This window comes from Anabrus simplex, chromosome 5 (assembly GCF_040414725.1).
Source record: "Anabrus simplex isolate iqAnaSimp1 chromosome 5, ASM4041472v1, whole genome shotgun sequence".
In the NCBI taxonomy this organism is placed as follows: domain Eukaryota; kingdom Metazoa; phylum Arthropoda; class Insecta; order Orthoptera; family Tettigoniidae; genus Anabrus; species Anabrus simplex.
Window position 1 is genome coordinate 353,290,781 of NC_090269.1, and position 21,610 is coordinate 353,312,390.

Below are 21,610 nucleotides of genomic sequence, written 5' to 3' on the forward strand. Positions count from 1 at the left end.
ACAAATCGAGCTGCTTTTCTTTGGATTTTTCCTGTTCTTGAATCAAGTAATCCTGGTGAGGGTCCATTACACTGGAACCATACTCTAGTTGGGGTCTTACCAGAGACTTATATGCCCTCTCCTTTACTTCCCTATTGCAACCCCTAAATACCCTCATAACCATGTGCAGAGATCTTTACTCTTTATTTACAATCATATTTATGTGATTACCCCAATGAAGATCTTTCCTTATATTAACACCTAGGTACTTACAGTGATCCCAAAAGGAACTTTCACCCTATCAACGCAGTAATTAAAACTGAGAGGACCTTTCCTATTTGTGAAACTCACAACCTGACTTTTAACCATGTTTATCATCATTCCATTGCCTACTGTCCATCTCACAACATTATCGAGGTCACTTTGCAGTTGCTCACAATCTTGTAACGTATGTATTATTCTCATGTAACATGTGAAAGAAAAGAACATAAGTTAACTACATAAAACTAAATAAATTTAAGAAAATTGACGAATAAAATGGAAATGTAGACTAAATTCTTACTGCATATAACTGAACAGAAAGTTAATAGCACGTAGATTATGAGGCATCTAAAAATGTCTGATATCCACTATTTCATTAATGTCATTCAAGGATGAACCAAAAGATGCAAGAATATCTCGAATTTTGGAAAGGAGCATTTAGAGGTAGTGTAGGAAATTAGAACACACCATTTATCACAAGCATTGGATTTATTAGTGGCAGGTTTGTTTTGCTTGAAATATCAACATTATTTACACAGGAATTTCAGTGTCAGGCAGCATGTATTTGATACGCGTACAGTGAAAGCACATAGTCAGACTCAGAGTACCGGCACACATCAGCGGTTTACATCTCGGCTCGGTGAAGAGTCGTAAGGTAAATATAGATTATTGTAGGCGCTGAAGCCTGAAATTTCCCCGTCACAGTATGAAATTAAATAACGAGGAAGCAATCCTTTTATTAATTTCTACTAATAATAATGCCGTATGGCCTCTTGGCAGGCCTGGTGCAGGTCTTTCTAGTGGACGCTATATTGGCGACCTGCGTGTTTGTGAAGAGGGGATCTATCCAGGTGAAATTCTAATGTTCAATACGGCGCCATTACCCAGCCCCCGAACTTGAGGAATTAACCAATTAAAGTTAAAGTCTCTGACATAACCGGTAATCGAATCCGGGATCCCTTGGACAATAGTCAATCATCCTAACCATTTAGCCATGGAACTGGACTTAATTTCTACTGAAAACGTTATCTTAAAGTTGAGACCAGAAAACCGTAGTGTACATGAAATTAACCAGTTAAGAGAATGAATATAATCTTTCTTCCGTAGTTAAAAGCAGATATGGTACAGTTGTTTCTGATATTTTAGAATGTACATCAAAACATTCAGCTACATTTTAGAGAAAATCGAAAACACTGATTAATCAAAGTCTGGAGTAACATTCATCAGCGGCAGATTCTACCAGGAAAACGGCTTGCTGTAAACTCGAGGTAAGATCTGTTATTTATTTACATTTCACTTCCTATAGCTGCTTCTAACAGATTCATTTTTCGTAATGAATTCAACGAAAATTTGACTTTCACTGGATCTTAATCGAAGGTTATTAAATGAAGACAGATAATGAGAATTTTTTTTTTTTTACAATTTGCTTACCGTCGTACCGTCACAGAAGTCTAATGGCGACGAGATAGAGTATAAAATTGGTGGACCAATACATTCAGGTGGTTTTCTAAATAATGTGGTACAAAGTTATTATGAAAACAAAATATGCTCTCGGTTATCCTCGCAAGGTCGGGATTACTTGGTTAACATTTCCGCCCCACTGCTCTTCTGCAAATGAGACAGAATTTATTGTAATGACAAGCAGAGACTTCGATATCAGCGTTTGCGTATAGCCTACTGTACATAGCCAGACCTACAGCAGGAAGAAAAACAATAATAACTTGCACACACACGCACACAACGTGATAATGGTCCCCTATCAAGCTTGTATCGGAACCAGAACGAACGTTTCACTCTGGCAAACTGACCCAGATTCCCTGCGCATTCCCTTTGAAAACCTGAGACATTCTCTCTTCGTCGGTCAGCGCTGGCAATCTGAATCTGATTCTACCTCCACTGTTCGCTTACCGCTGGACTTCACATGCATGGCATTTAATACAATCGATACATATCTTCCCTAAACTTAACATATTTTAACTAGCGAATAATCAAAGTCATTACTTTCAAAATCATTTCGTCATGTAAGTAAAATCAGAGCTTTATCCAGGAGAGTATGCAGATCATCCCACTACAGAACAGTTGGAGACACACACGTTACGCGTGCTGCACTTGTATGGATTCCTACAGGTGGGCATCGGGAGGCTGGGGACGTCACAGATCTCACCTTCCTCTGGAAAACAATAAAAACTGAATAAGCATACATATATAGTTATAGCATTTTTCCATATATATCTGCCCCTGCTCCATACAGTCCCGTAAGAACATTGGGCCTGCCAAGATGACTGCTGCCCAGTCGGACAGCTAGGTGAGCCACGGCCCGAGAACCCTGTTTGTCAGGCTCAGACGGAACCGGGTCCGATCCGAACGACCGAAAATCTGAACGTGAAAACTTAGTTAAAGACATAAATAACACATTTAGATTTAGGCCATTCCACATATTGTTATATATTTTGTAACGCTATTAACAGTACGCCGAATTTAACAAAAAATGATAAAGCAATTCAATTTTTAGGTGAAAATTCCACCCTAGGATTGACTGGAATTCGAACATCAAGCTAAGCCACAGCGCACATGCGTCGTACGAGAGAACCTATAGCTTAAAGAAACAGCCCTAAAAAAATGGCATGTTGGGATATGTACAATACAATTCAAGAGTGATCCATGCGTAGAAGGTGCACAAGACATTAATACGGAACGAATAACTGACGGAGTTTGAGGAAAGCCAAATAAACGGGTCACGGGACAATGAACATTAGAGATGGCCTTACACGACAATCTCATTCTGGATACTGTGATCGACAGGTAACCACTAACAGATCCAACGACTATATTTTTCACCACCCACATCTTTCTTAAGGCACCTTGTATATGCCAGAAGCTTTTCCAGACGTCTAGCATAGTGTTGGTAAATTTGTGATCGTGATAAACTTTACGTTTTCTTTATTTTCGATTATGTCGGAGAACAACGTCGAATGCTTGTGAATTGGCAGCATCTTATCTTCAGCGACGAATTGAATATTTCGGAATGAATGATCACTGTGTCAGAGTTTGGAGAACCCCTTTAAGGAAGAGGAATTAGGGACTGGAATAATTTATCAGTCCGCCTCTGTGGTGTAGTGGTTAGCTGCCACTGCGGAGGCCCGGGTTCGATTCCCGGCTCTGCCACGAAATTTGTAAAGTGGTATGAGGGATGGATACTAAAGGTACCTTAATTTTTCGCCGTGGTGGGCGGAAGCATCGTTCTGACACAATGAGGCAATCAGTCGTTTGTGCGTGGACGAGTGTATAAAAGTTCTCAGCCACGGGAGGTCGACTGAGTACAGGGATTTGATTTCCACCTCAGCCATCCTCGAAGTGGTTTTCCGTGGTTTACCGCTTCTCCTCCAGTCAAATGCCGGGATGATACCTAACTTACAGCCATGGCCCCTTCCTTCCCTATTCCTTGTCTATCCCTTCCAATCTTCCCATCCCCCTACAAGGCCCCTATTCAGCATAGCAGGTGGGGCCGTCTGGGCGAGGTACTGGTCCTCCTTCCCAGTTGTATCCCCCGACCCAAAGTCTCACGCTCCAGGACACTGCCCTTGAGGCGATAAAGGTGGGTTCCCTCCCTGAGTCCGAGGGAAAAACCAACCCTGGAGGCTAAATAGATTAAAAAAGAAAGAAGAAAAATTTATCAAGGGAGATGTTTTGATAAGTTTTCAACTTCTTGGAAATCATTTAAGAACAGATAGGGATTCTGCCACCTAGGTGACAGCTCTATATGCAGATCAATGGTGATTGGCAAAGACCTCCAACTACTGGGGAGCTATCGCATGTAATTGTCGTTCATCGCCGGTAGCAATACGAGAGTAATTGACTGGTACAGCGGTGAATTGATACAAGTCCACTAGCTCCATGAGCTATCTTTCCTGGCTTGGTGCCCAGGAGGCACTTCCTAGCAAATACACGCGTACTTGCACAAACCTCAGGTCCCCAGAGAGATTTTTCGTCGCCCAGAGATTTTTCATCATTATTCAACACGGTTTTGGCTTCCCGATCACTGGTTTATCATCCATAAAACATGTTTATGGCTAGACGGGAAACGAGCATCCTCCATGCGAAGTATTCCTAATTTCGAGCAACACTGGGCAAATCTACTGCAAAATAACCCACGCCATCAATATGATTCCATGCTCGATCGCATGAACACACGTATTCTCGTGCGAGGCGGAACTGAAGGCGCACTAACCTTGTTAACAACCGGAAGATCTTAGTTTTTATTTTTATTTTTGGCATTTGGTCTCAGAGACCAAGCAGCCAATCTCTGTGCATTTATTAATTGTGATATGACGTGATGATATGCACTTAAACAGATAAGACGAACACAAACATCCAGTTTCCGAGGCAGATAAATTAACCACACACACTTAAAATCCTTGGCCCGGGCAGGGATCGAAACCGGGGCCCTCTGAACCAAAGTCTAGTACGCTGACCAATCAGCCAGGACCTGTTCCTCCTCACTGTACCCATAACCTATGTTCATTTGTCTCATTCTTCAATAGCTGTAATGCAGCAGCATACCGACGTGCGCTTACAGGAAAAAGTATGAAGCCCAAAAATGAGAAAAATGATATATTTATTTTATCAAGTCCAACAAGTTGTTCTCCACATACGACGAAAACGAACCAAGTCGTATCTCTGACAGTTCCTTTGCAATTAAATCTTCAGAAATATCTAAGCCCATTATACACAAAATTCTGTCTGTAAAAAGAAGTGTGTTTAATACATTTGGCCTGTACTCTTTAATAGTGCTTTTTAAGCATATTCTGTACAAGCAGTAGTATCATGTGTTATCCATATGCCGGTGATTTGGGTTCTTGATTAACATTGTAATGTATGACATTGTCTTCTCATAAATAGACCCTGGTTTTATTTCGGCAACATTTGATTCACAGTCTGTTGTGCAGATATCTTCCTCTAATGTGAGCCGACTATACTACGGCTGAAATATATGTGTGTACAGCTTGACTGTGTATGACTCTGCTGCACTGAATTCCGCGTATTGCTTTGCGTGGAACGAAATTAATGTCAAATGTTGGAGTTCTACAATTGGAACTCTTTTGTTCTGTTATCTGTTTTCTCTTCCAGATCACGTTACCGAGCTTTCCTTTTTTCAGATACCTGTGGGGGTCAAGACAAGAACCAAACATTGCAGCTCTTCTTTTATACATCGTACAAAGTACACGCATTCAGGTGGTGGAACATGGAGGTAGATACAATGGACAGTGAAAAGCTTAGAAATTTGTGCCTATGGACAGTATGCAGGACTGGCTGGCAATCTTTACTTTTACTCCATCAAAGAGACTTCGAAATAAGAAAAGGGACCCCTACAAAGTAAAGGAATTGAAGTAAAATGATTTCTTTCACCTACACCAAATGACAAAACAGCTAATGAAGAATAGGTCAAAGAGGGCAATGGTGAGATTGTCATCTGGCTGAAAGTGAAGTCTTTCAAAAATACAAAGGATAATCCATGGATTCTGCAGTACAAGTAGGGGCAATCTGATCAGTATCGGTCAATCAGGGTTCTTGGAAAGGGAAGACCATCCGCTTGCCCAAAAGAATTGCCAAAAGCATATAGACATCCATTGTTCATTACCACAGCAAATAATAATGATCTTCTTAAGCTTTGTCGTGCAGGTATCATTACTGAAGAGCTACAGTACATGGGAGGCACAAAAGGCGCCAAAATCCGACTCCAGGATAGTTCAAATAATTCTTCTGAAAATGACAGTTAAATTAAAATATACCAGTGTTCAAACAGTTTTCCATTTAGTACAAAAAATAAGATAACACATTTTAAATGAATGTTGCAACAAAAATTTTGAAAGTGGTCGCTTTGTTCAGCTAGGCTCCACTAGTATTAAAAAGCGTGATAGAAAAACTGTAGTTCTATTAAAATGTAGCCTAATTTGAATACTTGTATTAATAAATAAATATTTGCGGAACTATTCCAATTAAAAACCTGATTTTTCACCATAAACTTCGTTTATCTCATTTCCATGATTTTGGACTTAAAACCTTTGCCTCCAAAACCCACGATATCTTCTCGACGTTGAGTGAATATTGCAATTTGTCAGGGTCGTTGAGGAGTTTATGGTGGTTTTCACAACAACTACTGCTTGTAGTTCGTCTTGTCCATTAAGATGTCTGACAACAACGTAATTTTCAGAACTCGGTAAGTGACGCGACCTGAATTACATGATCTGTCGCTCGAAGACGATGTGCAAGTATGCCTAATACTAAAGATACCCTAATTTTTCGCCGTGGTGAGTGGAATCATCGTTCTGACCCAATGATGCAATCAATCATTTGTGCGTGTACGAGTGTATAAAGGTAATGAATTAAGTAGGCGAGAGGAGAACTATTTGACGAAATCTGGCAAGAAGAAGATACAGATTTAAAGGACATATCTTGGGACTCCCAGGACTTTTCAGTTGGTTTTGAAGAGAAGTGTAGAGGGTGATCTGGCACGAACATGACAAAGAGATGGGAGTAGATGTCTGCTGCTCTAGTTACGTAGAGATAAAGAGGTTACAAAGGATATCATAGCATGAAAACCTTCAGCAAACCGATCTATGAACTGATGACCTATACAACAACAATAATACCAACATGATAGATAGGATAGCAAATATTGTCCATTTCGTAATGTCTTAACAACTTATGATTACGAGGTATGAAGATCCCTCTTACCATATCAGGTATATCTAACCACCAACTTACCAACGAATTCAGCACATATGTCGCAACTGCACATTCCTCCACCTGGAATGAAGGTTGTTCTGGCTGGACATGCTGATGGATCTTTAATTTTGAAACACCAGGTTTCGATCTCGATTTCTGAGCACTGACTGCGGGGCTTACGTTTCATGCAGGTGTCCTTTCCTTCGGCCAGCAGTATTACAAAAACACCGCACAGTGCGAAGAAAAGCAGACGTGGCCGAGCCATCTGAAACAAAGAAGTTCGTCTACAGAGCACTGTGGTTTATGGATTGCCAATGATCTGTATTCACAACTAGGGCCACTTTAAGTCACTGAACCTGAGAAGTACGCTAGTGTAAGCCTACCAGAAAACCCCCGTTACTGCAATCGGGAAGGTCGGAAATTATATTACGTAGATATGTTTTCATTATACATGTTAGTCTGAAGTAAAATGAACCTTGTACAGGATCTCTCATATAAAATAAGACCGAACGCACGGTGTTTGTACTCCGCGCTACGGCTGCTGCCTCAGCCGAACTTATTTCCACAGCGGCCGCCCCGCTTTAAGCGTGTATACAATTTTATAAGAAATCTTACCTTATAAAAGACGCTGGAAGTGCCGACCTTCCTGGGTTATAACAAGCTTTGTATCTGGTAACCACATTCTGACTGACGCAAATGAGTTCTGCCACTGTAATGTTTCTGATTTCATTCGTAATTTTTTTCTTTCAGTTCCTCCAATGTGTACGGATTTGTTCGATACATTTTTTTTTCTTTCAGTTTACCCCACACGTAAAAAACACACACTGTTAAATCTGGAGAACGAAGGGGAAATAGACCAGCACTGATCACTCTGTCTGTAAACACTTCCGATATTGTAAGAAGGGGACCTTCTGTTGTATGAGCAGGGGCTGAATCTTGTTGAAACCAACCACGCGATTATTTTTCTTCTTCCGTTAACTGTTGGAAGACCGGTGTCAAAATGTCATCTTGATACCTCTCTGCATTTACTGTCGTCTCGAAAAATTAGGCCCAATTCTTCTTCTTGTACTAACAGTACACAAAACACCAAACTTCCTATCATAATGAGGGACTTCATAAACACCATTAGGATTTTCTGCACACCAATAGCGAGAGTTATGACTAGAGTCCGGATTATTAGGTGTTGACAGGTTAGAATGCAAACTTACTTAAGCCAGTAACAGGTATACCCTACACTGTACAATGGTTATGCTATGAGATTTGCATAGATATTAGGGGCACAGCCTATAGAACTCCTTGAATTTATGCTACTCTTCCTACATTATGGTACAACGGGCTGCATGACACTTCCTACAAACCAAATGACTTTCCATTCTAACCTATTACCACCTACAAATCCGAAGTATAGTTATGACTGTCCACACGACCATTAAGATGAAACCAGAACTTTTACATACGAAAATACGATGTTGTAATGTTAACTGTCTCACCATGTTAACAGCTGAGATTCAGACTGGTGACTGATACTTGCCACGTCAACGCGTGCAGACCGCTTACAAGGTCAAGAACTATGCGCGTGCCTCCCATACTGCAGAACCCGAATCGGAGAGTAAAAACGCCGCTTCTACGGTCTTAGTTTAAATGAGGGACACTGTATATGAGCGCCAGAGGGATGGTCATACTGATAAATAATTTGAAAATGTAATTCGACTCGCGCCGTGGTCATTTTAGCAGTTGCTAACGTTAGCCAATCAGATCGCTTTGCGAGGCGCTGTTGCTAAATTAACACGTGGCTTAAGAACGGCTTGAGAGCACCAGTCGAAGAAACAAATTCGCCAGAGAAGGAATTCGAATACAGACCTTCGCTGACAGGATCGCCCGTTATACGCTACGGTTATACCGGGTGAACCCCGCGGGGTGTTTTTCTCCAATGCCCATATCTCGCCAACGGTAGCTGCTCGACGATCGGTCCTTTACGAAAATGTTCGTTTAGCAGGTATGTGGACTCACACTGCAATGCAAACTTCTTCTTCTTCTTCTTTATCTGTTTACCCTCCAGGGTCGGTTTTTCCCTCGGACTCAACGAGGGATCCCACCTCTACCGCCTCAAGGGCAGTGTCTTGGAGCTTCAGACTCTGGGTTGGGATACAGGGGAAGATGACCAGTACCTCGCCCAGGCGGCCTCACCTGCTATGCTGAACAGGGGCCTTGCGGGGGCATGAGAAGATTGGAAGGGATAGACAAGGAAGAGGGAAGGAAGTGGCCCTGGCCTTAAGTTAGGTACCATCCCGATATTTGCCTGGAGGATAAGTGGGAACCACGGAAAACCACTTCGAGGATGGCTGAGGTGAAAATCGAACCCACCTCTACTCAGTTGACCTCCCGAAGCTGAGTAGACTCCGTTCCAGCCCTCATACAACTTTTCAAATTTCGTGGCAGAACCGGGAATCGAATCCGAGCCTCCGGGGGTAGCAGCTAATCACACTAACCACTACACCACACAGGCGGACATTATTAGTTTTACGTCCCACTAACTACTTTTAGAGTTTTCGGAGACGCTAAGGTGCCGGAGTTTAGTCCCGCAGAAGTTTATTACGTGCCAGTAAATTTACCAACACGAGGCTGACGTATCTGAGCACCTTCAAATACCAATTTGGCGTCAGAAGGCCAGCGCCTCAACCGTCTGAGCCACTCAGCCCAGCACAAACCTTCTATGATTTGTCTCTCAACATCACATGAAGTCATGCGACAAAATAATGCCCGGCTTCGTGGCTAAATGGTTAGCGTGCTGGCCTTTGGTCACAGGGGTCCCGGGTTCGATGCCCGGCAGGGTCGGAAATTTTAACCATCATTGGTTAATTTCCCTGACACGGGAGCTGGGTGTATGTGTTATCTTCATCATCATTTCATCCTCATCACGATGCGCAGGTCGCCTACAGGTGTCAAATCAAAAGACCTGCACCTGGCGAGCCGAACTCGTCCTGGGATCTCCCGGCACTAAAAGCCATACGCTATTTCATTCATGGGACAAATCGTCAATAAAGCCGGTTCATCTGGCTCCATTGGCTTCATTTTGCTCTTATTAGCACATGGAAGCAAACAAGGGAAGTCGTCTCCGTACAGGCCATGAAGGCCCTTGGAAGGGTGGAGTGGTTAGTTGTACGCTCGGCCGCTTTTGCCCCCAGGAATTAACCTAGAACTCATTTTGAATATTGAAAACATTTCTCAGCAGAGAAAGTAAGTAATTTCCTCAATTGTGCTGAACGTAGAAGGGCTAAAGGGTCTGAAAATGCAAATTGTGAGTCTTGGATAGCTCTATCAAACTAAATAAAAGAAAACATACAAATATAGAAAATCACTTCCGGCCTAAATGCAGTTCCGGAAACGCACCCTAAAATCGCTTGTTTCTTTATTCGTTTTCTTACTTAATCTGTTTACCCACCTCTGTCACCTCAAGGGCAGTGTCCTCTAGCGTGAGATATTCGGACGGGGGATACAACTGGGGAGGATGACCAGTACCTCGCCCAGGCGGCCTCACCTGCTATGCTCAACAGGGGCCTTGGTAGGGGATGGGAAGACTGGAAGGGATAGACAAGGAGGAGGTAAGGAAGCGGCCGTGGCCTTAAGTTAGGTACCATCCCGGCATTTGCTTGGAGGAGAAGTGGGAAACCACGGAACACCACTTCCAGGATGGCTGAGGTGGGAATCGAACCCACCTCTACTCAGTTGACCTCTCGAGGCTGAGTGGACCCCGTTCCAGTCCTTGTACCACTTTTCAAATTCCGTGGCAGAGCCAGGAATCGAACCCAGACCTCCGGGGGGTTGCAGCTAATCACACTAACCACTACACCACAGAGTCGGACTTATTATTTTTCTTTTTTATTCAAATCCTATTCAAATTAAGTTATTTACAGAATTCTCCCAGTAATGTGTTCCTTAGTTCAACACCCTCAGCTGTTATTTGATGTCAAGGAAAATACTTTTTTTTTTTTTTTAATGTCGCATCGACACATATATGTCTTATGGCGACGATGGGATAGGAAAGGCCTAGAAATTGGAAGGAAGCGGCCGTGGCCTTAATTAACGCACAGCCCCGGCATTTGCCTGGTGTGAAAATGGGAAACCACGGAAAACCATCTTCAGGGCTGCCTATAGTGGGGCTCGAACCTACTATCTCCCGATTACTGGATACTCGCCGCACTTAAGCGACTGCAGCTATCGAGCTCGGTTCTAGGAAAATGTCCACACCGAATGTAGCTATAAGAGCTTAAGTGAAACTCTGGATGGACTCACATTAGCCATCGTATCTAATCGACCGGATAACGATGATTAAGAAAAGTATTGTAATTTTCAGGAATAAATAAAGAATATATTCTCATACTTCATTATATTTTATTTACCTAAAAGTCGTACCTCATATCCCTAGGCCAACGGCCGTAGCCGCGTTGAAACACCGGGTCCCCTGGAATCTCCGAAGTTAAGCAACATTGGGCGTGGTCAAGATTTGGATGAGTTGCCAAGCGCTGTTGATAGGGGGGGAGGGACTAGAGGAGCGAAAAGGAACTGGCCACCGTACCGTACGTGAACTCCGGCTCAGGAGCACCTCTGCGGAGGTTCGGACCTGCCTTCGGGCAGAATACACCCTTGCTTGCCTGAACTGTGTTTTTGTGTAGGCTGAGTGAACCTGAAGGCCATGTGCACCTCCGGAAGTGAAAATTTCGTTTCTTGAATTTTTCGACTTCTGTGTACTTCAGTGGTGGGAGAAAATAGCCACTCCAACTGTGGGAGACAGTATCCCACTGCAAACACTGGAGCATCCAGGATTTAAAGTTTTTTAAAAAGAAAATACACAAACAAACTCACACCACGTGCATTAACGCAGGGGAAAGCCATAGCATGCCCATCGGTTCGATCAGATTTGGCATTCCTGAAGTCAAATTTCAGCAAGCTGACGGGTGAACTTCCTGGCGGGGAATCGAGCCCACGTCCTCAGGTTAACCGAGCACGCCTTTACCGCCTCGGCCAAGCAGCCATGATAATCAGGTGGGAAGGAGGAGAAACTCGGTTTCGGCACCTAACCAATTCCTGTCAAATTACACCTAGGGGTCTGCTCAAGGCTTAACATCCCCAACCGGCCGACGAATCACTATTAACAGCGTCATATGTCCTCACTGCGGAGAGGTTTGGAATTGAATCCAGGCTTTTGGCACGCAATCGAGTGCAATAGAGTGTATACCACCACCTCTCCCGTCGGCCAGCATTCTGATGGACCAGGCAAGTTAGCCGTGTGGTTAGGGGCGCGCAGCTGTGAGCTTTCATTCAGGAGATAGTGGGTTCGAACCCCACTGTCGACAGCCCTGAAGATGGTTTTCTGTAGTTTCCCATTTCCACACCAGACAAATGCTGGAGCTGTACCTTAATTAAGTCCACGGCCGCTTCCATCGCACTCCTAGGACTTTTCTATCCCATCGTGACCGTAAGACCTATCCGTGTCGATGCGACGTAAACCAAATTTCAGAAGAAAAAACATTCTGATGGTGATTTTTTACACCAACGGGACTCGAACTGGGTGACCACGTTGTCAGACCATATAGAAGACGCCTGAACGGTCATGTCCGCCAGGCGGGCTGTCATTGTGCCTCGATGGATGAAAGGGAGTGTGGCCGAGTTATGACTAACAGTTGGTGGGAATGTTCCCGGCTGAGGTACCGTAATTTATTTTTTAAGGGTGGGCAAGGAAACTTGGTACTCCAACCACCACAAAAATGTAGCCAACATCTAGACATATAGTGTTGGCTCTAAGGACGGTATACGGCCGTAAAAACTGGGCCACGTCTCGGGTACATGTCCGACATAATTCGACCAACCCCCTCTCCTCCTCTCCTCCCGCAGGGTGTGGGAACAAGGAAATAAGAAGCGTCAAGAGTCATTGTTCCACTTCATGCTAAGAAACAACTTTCTGATCACTGCTGGAAGCTCCGTATGATCTACATTTGAGATCATCTGTCTGTACTTCCATTCTGTGAAACAGCTCATCAATTAAACATCACACCAGGAAATACTGCATTAGCAGAGGTAACGTTATTATTCTGTATTAATTAATGAATTGGTTAATCAATTAATTTAAGTGCTTATTTATTTCTTCTTCTTAATCCGTTTATCCTCCAGGGTTGGTTTTTCCCTCGGACTCAGCGAGGAATCACACCTTTGCCTCAAGGGCAGTGTCCTGGAGTGTGAATCTTTGGATCGGGGGATAAAACTGAGGAGGAGGAGGACCAGTAGCTTGCCCAGGCGGCCTCACCTGCTATACTGAACAGGGGCCTTGGTGGGGGATGGGAAGATTGGAAAGGATAGACAAAGAAGAAGGAAGGAAACGGCCGTGGCCTTAAGTTAGGTACCATTTCGGCATTTGCTTTGACGAGAAGTGGGAAACAACGGAAAACCACCTCGAGGATGGCTGAGGTGGGAATCGAACCCCCTGTACTCCCGAGGTTGAGTGGACCCCATCCCAGCCCTTTGACCACTTTTCAAATTTCGTGGCAGAGCCGGAATCGAACCCGGGCCTCCGGGGGTGGCAGCTAATCATGCTAACCACTATACCACAAAGGCGGATACTTCATAGTTTACTTCCTTTAAAGTAATTATATATTATGCTGATATCCGCCAATAGGAACTAGTTGAATGGCGGAGACATGGACGCCTACAGAAACTTAGTAGCAAATATCTGAAATATGGTGGATGAGAAAATATGAATTGAGGAATTCTGAAAAACGATAATGCCCAAGAAATGGTTGAGAAGAAATACGTTATAAGTAAGGTAAAATGTTCAAGGGTTAAATATTTAAAATAGGGGTAGTGCACCCGCCCCCTGCCCCTGTCGGGTTCAGTAGCGCCTGCGAGGAGAGCAACCCGCACAGCAGGGGTCAACGATCTTTTTAAAAACAAACTGGAGCCATTACCCAAGCTGTCTAAAGTACAGGGAGGAATCTATGTCGGTTTGTTTCAAAGTTGGTCGTTGACCCCTGCTGTGTGGGTTGCCTACCTCGCAAGCGCTACCCCCTTTTTCAATATTAAACCCTTGAACATCCTCCTTTACTCATATCGTATTTCTTCCGAACCACTTCCTTGACATTGTCGTTTTTCAGAATTCCTTAATTCGTTATTTCTCCTCCGCCATATTTCAAATACTTGCTTCTAAATTTCTGAAGTCATCCATGTCACCGCCATAACACCTTCTACTCAGCTATTCCTATTGGCTGTTCGCACCACTCACTTCCTTGGTACTCTATCACTGAAAGTTATATTCATTTACTATTCAGTAAAATTTTTCCGCCCTAGCTTCATATTGGCTGTTCTGCCCCACTCACTTCCTTGACACATTCTTACAAAAGGCTATATCACCGGGCGAGTTGGCCGTGCGGTTAGGGATGCGCAGCTGTGAGCTTGCATCCGGGAGAACCCCACGGTCGGCAGCCCTGAAGATGGTTTTGCGTGGTTTCCCATTTTCGCACCATGAAAATGCTGCGGTTGTACCCTAATTAAGGCCACTCCTTCCCACTACTAGCCCTTTCCTATCCCATTGTCGCCATAAAGCTATGTCCATTTAATATTCAATAAAAATGTCCGGCTCGTTGGCTGAATGGTCAACGTACTGGCCTTCGGTTCAGAGGGTCCCGGGCTCGATTCCCGGCCGGGTCGGAGATTTTAACCTTCATTGGGTAATTTCAATGGATCGGGGGCTGGGTGTTTGTGCTGTCCCCAACATCCCTGTAACTCACACACCACACATAACACTATCCTCCACCTCAATAACACGCAGTTACCCCACACATGGCAGATGCCGCCCACCCTCATCGGAGGGTCTGCCTTACAAGGGCTACACCCGACTAGAAATAGCCACACGAAATTATTATTATTCAATAAACATTCTCCGCCCCACTGGGATTCGAACTCAGGTATTCACTACGTGCACTCAAGCGCGTTACCCGGGACTACACGTTACTGCAGCACAGGGGCATTGAGATCTTGAAGAGAATGGGCCTAGCAAGAACCACTCACACAGTTACAACGAATGTGGTTTAGTAGGCACAATACTATTATAAGATCGAATTATTTCCAATATAGCAAAAATATTTTTGCAAGTTCTAATTCGCTATTAGTCTTATTTTTTCTTTGCTAGTGACTTTAAGTCGCACCAACACAGGTAGGTCTTAAGCGAAGATGGGATAGGAAAGGACTAGGAGTTGTAAGAAAGCGGCCGTGGCCTTAATTACGGTACATCCCCAGCATTTGCCTGGCGTGAAAATGGGAAACCACTGACAACCATCTTCAGGGCTGCCTATAGTGGGATTCGAATCCACTATCTTCCGGATGCAATATCAGTATTTAATAAACTGGAAATACTGTACCGAAAGTAAATGGCATAAGAAAAAATTCCCAGTATAATAGGCAGTCCATTAGATGCTAATTAAGAACCCTTGTATAGTTTACAATTCCGCCTCTGTGGTATAGTGGTTAACGTGTTTAGTTGCCACCCCCCGGAGTCCCGGGTTCGATTCCCGGTTCTGCCACGAAATTTCAAACGTGGTACGAGAGCTGGAATAGGGTCAACTCAGCCTCGGGAGGTCAACTGAGTAGAGGGGTTTCGATTCCCAACTCAGCCATCCTGGAAGTGGTTTTCCGTGGTTTCCCACTTCTCCCTTAGGCAAATGCCGGGATGGTACCTAACTTAAGACCACGACCGCTTCCTGCACTCTTCCTTGTCTATACCTTCCAATCTTCCCATCCCCCACAAGTTCCCTGTTTAGCATAGCAGGTGAGGCCGCCTGGGCGAAGCACTGGTCCTTCTCCCTAGTTGTATCCCCGACCCAAAATCTCACACTCCAGGACACTGCCCTGAGTCCGAAGGAAATACCAACCCTGGAGGGTAAACAGATTAAGAAAGAAAGAAAGAAAGAAAGAAAGAAAGAAAGAAAGAAAGAAAGAAAGAAAGAAAAAGGAATAATAATAATAATAATAATAATAATAATAATAATAATATTAGGAACACTAAAAATACAACACCTGAAAGTAAAATACTGCGCGCCATTGACGAGGGCGTGGCGTGGCGGAAGATGAGTGGACTAACTAGCCAGCTCGACCCGCACCAATAAGAAAGCAAGTTTTTCAACACCTCGCATTCTATGCTAGATTTCCCGATTTCAAGTTGCTTTAGGTCGCACCGACACAGATAGCTCTTATTGTGACGATGGGACAGGAAAGGGCTAGGAGTGGGAACGAAGCGGCCGTGGCCTTAATTAAGGTACAGCCCCAGTATTTGCCTGGTGTGAAAATTGGAAACCACGGAAAACCATCTTCAGGACTGCCGACAGTGGGATTCGAAACCACTATTTCCCGAATACTGGATACTGGCCACACTTAAGCGACTGCAGCTATCGAGCTCGGTCTTCCCGATTTCAAGTTCATAAGTATTTAAATAGAAATACACATAAATATTTATACATTTCTAAATATTTGAGTGTGATTTGATAATCTGATGATGTTCTTTCTAGAATGAAACATGTCATTCTATATTAACTTGCATCCTGGACAATTTTCGGTAGTGACTTTGTGTGATGAACGTGATTGACATCTCCCTCTATACTAAAGGGACCCATAGACGTGCAATATTATTGCACAACAATCGGGTTTGTGCAATAAATAGAACCGTGTGGAGATAATATTGATGGTTGTGCAATATATTGTGCAAAGCGGACATAGACGTACAATATGCGTGGCAATATATAGTCAGTCCATGCCGATATTTTGTTTGGTGAACACTATTTTCTGGGCGGTAGAGGTGGGATCCCTCGCTGAGTCCGAGGGAAGAACCAACACTGGAGGGTCAACAGATTAAGAAGAAGAACACTATTTTCTGTATCACAAAGCCGCTTCACTTCCTTCCGGAAGTTTGTACGCAGAGAACTGACTTTTTAAAATAACTTCTTGCTTGTCGGCGTTCGGGTATTTTTCGCGATATTTCTCAAGCACCTCATTCTGTTCACCTTTTTTTTTTAACGCGATTATTGTAATCCTTGCTCTTACAGTCCCATAGACCCGGAAAGCCATGGTACACTTCGATAAACTCCAAAATAAACTTTTTCTCCACCTGTTTGTCTACCATCACGGTACGTTCTCCCCCACTTGTTGATACCAACTGACGGGAGGACGGGATATTGCACAATACTGGCAATACACGGCGCAACATTTTGCGATTTGCGCAATATATTTCAAACTTTTTGATTTCGTACAATATATTGCACAACCCTTCAATATAAAATACACACTATCAATTATATTGCACAAACCCCGATATTACGCAATAATATTGCGCGTCGATGGGCTCCTTAAGACTTCACGTGTCACATGGACAGGATTTCTTGAATATGTGTTCTTAGTATGAACATAGCGCCTTGACTCCGGTCGCTAATATATCAGAAGAATGCACATGCCCGGTGAGGGACGGGGCGAAGGGGTTTTCACAAGCAGAGCCAGTGACGCAATGGTTACCATAGCAACTCCGCTGCTACCCATGCGACTTTATATTATCTTCTACAGGCAACTCTTCGCCCTTGTCAGTTGTAATCCAGCAAACTGCGAAGTGTGAGTCAATGTTTTCGTGTAGCAGATAAGAGCCGATCTGTCCGGGCAGAACAGGAAGTTCGTGCTTGCAGGCCACATTCCTCATTCTTGCATTCTTCTCATCTCTACACAGTACCTCTCACTGCGAGTGAATGCACGTGTGTGCGTATCCATCTATTCCTTAGGTTTTGAATAAATTTATGTAGGAATATAAAACTAAAACACAAACTGTGTAAGTTACTTTGTGCTCAGTTTTCCTTCATCTTGTTCCGTTCCCATTAACGCCGTAGGTTGGTGGTTGGGAGAATTGCTTATGCAAGTTGTGCGACAATCTAGGTAAATATATTCGTTCTGAAATAATTACCAGTCACAGTTTTTACTAATTTGTATTCCACAACGCGTTTCAGAACTTATTATACTCTATCGTCAGGTAGTGAAATTGTGACATTTAATTGTTCCTCTATTTAATACACAGTTGGTTTCTAAGAATATTATACTATTTTGTTGAAGATTAAGGGCTATGTGCATTATGAATTTGTTACATTTATGTTGACTCAACTATAAGTGTGTCATCTCAGAAATACTCAGTTGCTGCTGAAGGTTAGTTTTTAAATATTCATTTTCAGTCTATCATTATTGAGTATGAGTTAAGGACCTATTAATTGAGGTCTATACATTTCTAGACTTTCTTACATGTTCAATTTTACCCCTTTCGGATGTATCTGTAAAACAGTGAGAGAATTTTGTATATTTGATGCTTACTGACCTGTATCAAGTAATGTGCTACAACTGCTGATTTTTCATGCTTATGTAAATAAAATGCATATTATTATTATTATTATTATTATTATTATTATTATTATTATTATTATTATTATTATAAGCATTTCCAACATTCGTAAGACTCAGGCGTGTAACCAAGGGTATTTAGTGGGGTTTAGAAACCGCCTCCTCCCCCCCCCCCCATGGAAGTTTTACAAAAGAAAATAAACGGAAAGTGACAATAAACAAGTGAAAGACGTCTCAAAGTGTTGGCTCTTTTGAACATACATAGTGATACACATAATTGTAAAACCAACAGATATCTTGAATCTATTTTCTAAGAAGCCTCGAAAGTTGAATTTTAGATTGTAATCTGAACATGCCATTCAATGTAAAACTGTTCACCTTGATCATATTGCTCTCGTTCTGAATTTTAATGTAAGATTGTGTAGTGTACTGTAATCTGAATATCAACATAATTCACGTCTACTGGTGATAAATACACTCACGCATGCGCACACCACACACTCACAAGCACCTTCATTATGTTCTATCATCATTTTCTAACTATTAGGACTTTCATGAAACTATAGCTAAAAATATGCAGGTGGTCATCATTACCCCTTAAACGGATAGCTGTATGAAAATTTGGAAAAAATAGTCAACGCCCAGACACACGGTCGTTACGATTTTATTTATATACATAGATAAGGAATCTGCTCCACGTACAACACATTTTGGTCTATGTCCGCTGGACTTAGCCTGCAAATGCGATCGTTCATGTATCTCCCTTATCAATCCTCGTGTCGAAAAAATGCACATGGGGAAAAACGTTTTAGTTATGGATTTCCATCACGGTTGGTCGATTTCCAGTCAGGTTGGCCTTGTATATATTGTGGAAAAGTAAAATCACTGTTTCGGTTCCCTATAAACCCCCAACTCATTCCGGGAATTTGAAATGGTATATACCTTAAAACCTACCTTTGGACGGTGGATTCTAAATATGAAGTTTGGTAGAAATATATCCAGTAGTTTTCAAGTTATAGACAAACAGACACCAACGCTAAAATAAGTTATATGCAGATGGTCATTTTATTACACCTGAAACGGATAACTGTACGGAAATATTTCAAAAATAGTCAATGTACAGACACATGGTCGTTACGATTTTATTCATATAGATATAAAGAGCCATCTTTCTACAAATTATGGCCAAACCACCTGAAACATCTCTTCGGATTAGAGCAATGACCTGGATTTTATGTACTGTTAAAGTGTGTTATTATTATTATTATTATTATTATTATTATTATTATTATTATTATTATTATTATCATCCAAACTTATCCGTGTTTTACCCAAGATAAACAATCAATGTTTAAATTACTCCTTTGTACATCTCGAATTAATTTATTGCCGGGTTGAGTGGCTCAGACGGTTGAGGCGCTGGCATTCTGATCCCAACATGGCAGGTTCGATCCTGGCTCAATCCGATGGTATTTGAAGGTGCTCAAATACGTCAGTCTCGTGTCGGTAGATTTACTGGCACGTAAAAGAGCTCCTGCGGGACAAAATTCTGGCACCTCGGCGTCTCCGGAAACCGTAAAAGTAGTTAGTGTGACGTAACAACAATAACAATATTATTAATTAATTTATATGCTAGGATATTTGATAAGAGTAAACATTTGTATATATTTCTTGAAACAGCTTTGTGTCGTACTTACATTTAACATGTGATGGATGGTGCCACTTCAACTATTACTCAATGAGAGAAGTAGTGTTTATAAAGCTGTGCCAGGAAGTAGTGGTGGAAAAGTTACGACATGGCCAAGAGATAATGTTTGTGGAAAACCGCAGGCACTGTAGCTTAGGAAATTCCCCATGACATGTGCATAATAGAAATTAATATGAACTCTGATATCGTTGGTTATCTCACAGACAGACAATCGGGATGATTCCGAAAGTTTGAGATCACTTCTCCCACATGCCAATGATTGGTGATTGCTAATTATAAGGGGGGAAACTACAGAATTATAGCCCTCCTTGGCAGAAACTGAAGAGGGAAGATAACCACTGTGACTACGACCTAAAGTAAAGGGGTGGGGAAATAAAGTAATCTCTAGACATCACAAACCTTCGGTATAGACCTTTTTGCTATTTGCTTTACGTCGAACCGACACAGATGGGTCTTATGGAGACGATGGGGCAAGAAAGGCCTAGGAGTGGGAAGGACGCGGCCGTGGCCTTAATTAAGGTACAGCTCAAGAATTTGCCTGGTGTGAAAATGGGAAACCACGGAAAACCATTTTCAGGGCTGCCGACAGTGGGGTACGAACCCACTATCTCCCGTATGCGAGCTCACAGCGGCGCGGCCGTAACCGCACGGCAAACTCCCCCCGGTACCCGTATAGATCTATGATGATGATGATGACGATAATAATAATTTTTACAGCGTCTTCCGCAACAGATTAACCTCCGCTTCAGAAAACAAAACGAAAAATTGGTACTCACAGATGACGAAAACACCAAGGAACTCGCGAGATACTTCGAGTCACTACTCAACTGCCCAGAACCAACAGAATGGTTTCCACATAAACCCCACTCGAACCCAACCCCAGACTCCTGCGGGACTAAATTCGGCGTCTCCGAAAACCGTAAAAGTTGTTAGTGGGACGTACAAAAGAAGAAATACACCAACACATACAACGACTGAAAAACAACAAGGCATCCGGAGATGACGGCATCGTAGCAGAGCTTCTTAAACATCTAGGAAAGAATTAACTCCAACAACTCACACAAATCATACAAAAAATTTGGACAATAGAAAAACTACCAGAAAATTGGATAAACGCCCTCCTCGTTCCACTTCACAAAAAAGGTGACCGAACAGATGTGAACAGTTACAGGGGAATTTCCCTGGTGAAAGTCGCATACAAAATCCTCTCCGCAGCCCTCCTCTAAAGGGTTGTGTCTTGATTGCGAACAAGAGATTACTGTTAATGTGAGATACATAAAACAGGTACAATTTTCAAAACAGTCTCATATAAATTTTTTGTTCTAGTAGTATTAACATTAACTGGTACATTGGGATGTTTTAGATAACCCAACCATATTTTTAAAAATATTTTTCTTATTGAAAATGTTTAATAATTTAGTTTGAGGTAATCTTACAATTTAGAAGATTATTATAACATAACTAGACGGTGGCTTTAAGTCGCACCGATACAGATAGGTCTTATGGCGACGATGGGATAGGAAAGGC

The 21,610-nt window shown here is 42.6% G+C and overlaps 2 long non-coding RNA genes across 2 annotated transcripts in view; one reads left to right on the plus strand and one right to left on the minus strand.

Annotated features, from left to right (window-relative positions):
• LOC137500925 (uncharacterized) overlaps positions 1-6,261 on the plus strand; it is a 33,752-nt gene extending 27,491 nt beyond the window's left edge. Inside the window, exon 3 of the long non-coding RNA XR_011018283.1 lies at positions 5,397-6,261. This is a non-coding gene — a long non-coding RNA (uncharacterized lncRNA). The remainder of the gene's footprint in view (positions 1-5,396) is intronic.
• On the minus strand, positions 719-20,140 carry LOC136874107 (uncharacterized). The gene is made up of 3 exons (XR_011018282.1): positions 20,073-20,140; positions 7,006-7,231; positions 719-2,410 (listed from the first exon to the last, which is right to left on the minus strand). It is a non-coding gene; the product is annotated as an uncharacterized lncRNA (long non-coding RNA).
• Positions 20,141-21,610: the final 1,470 nt, after the last annotated feature.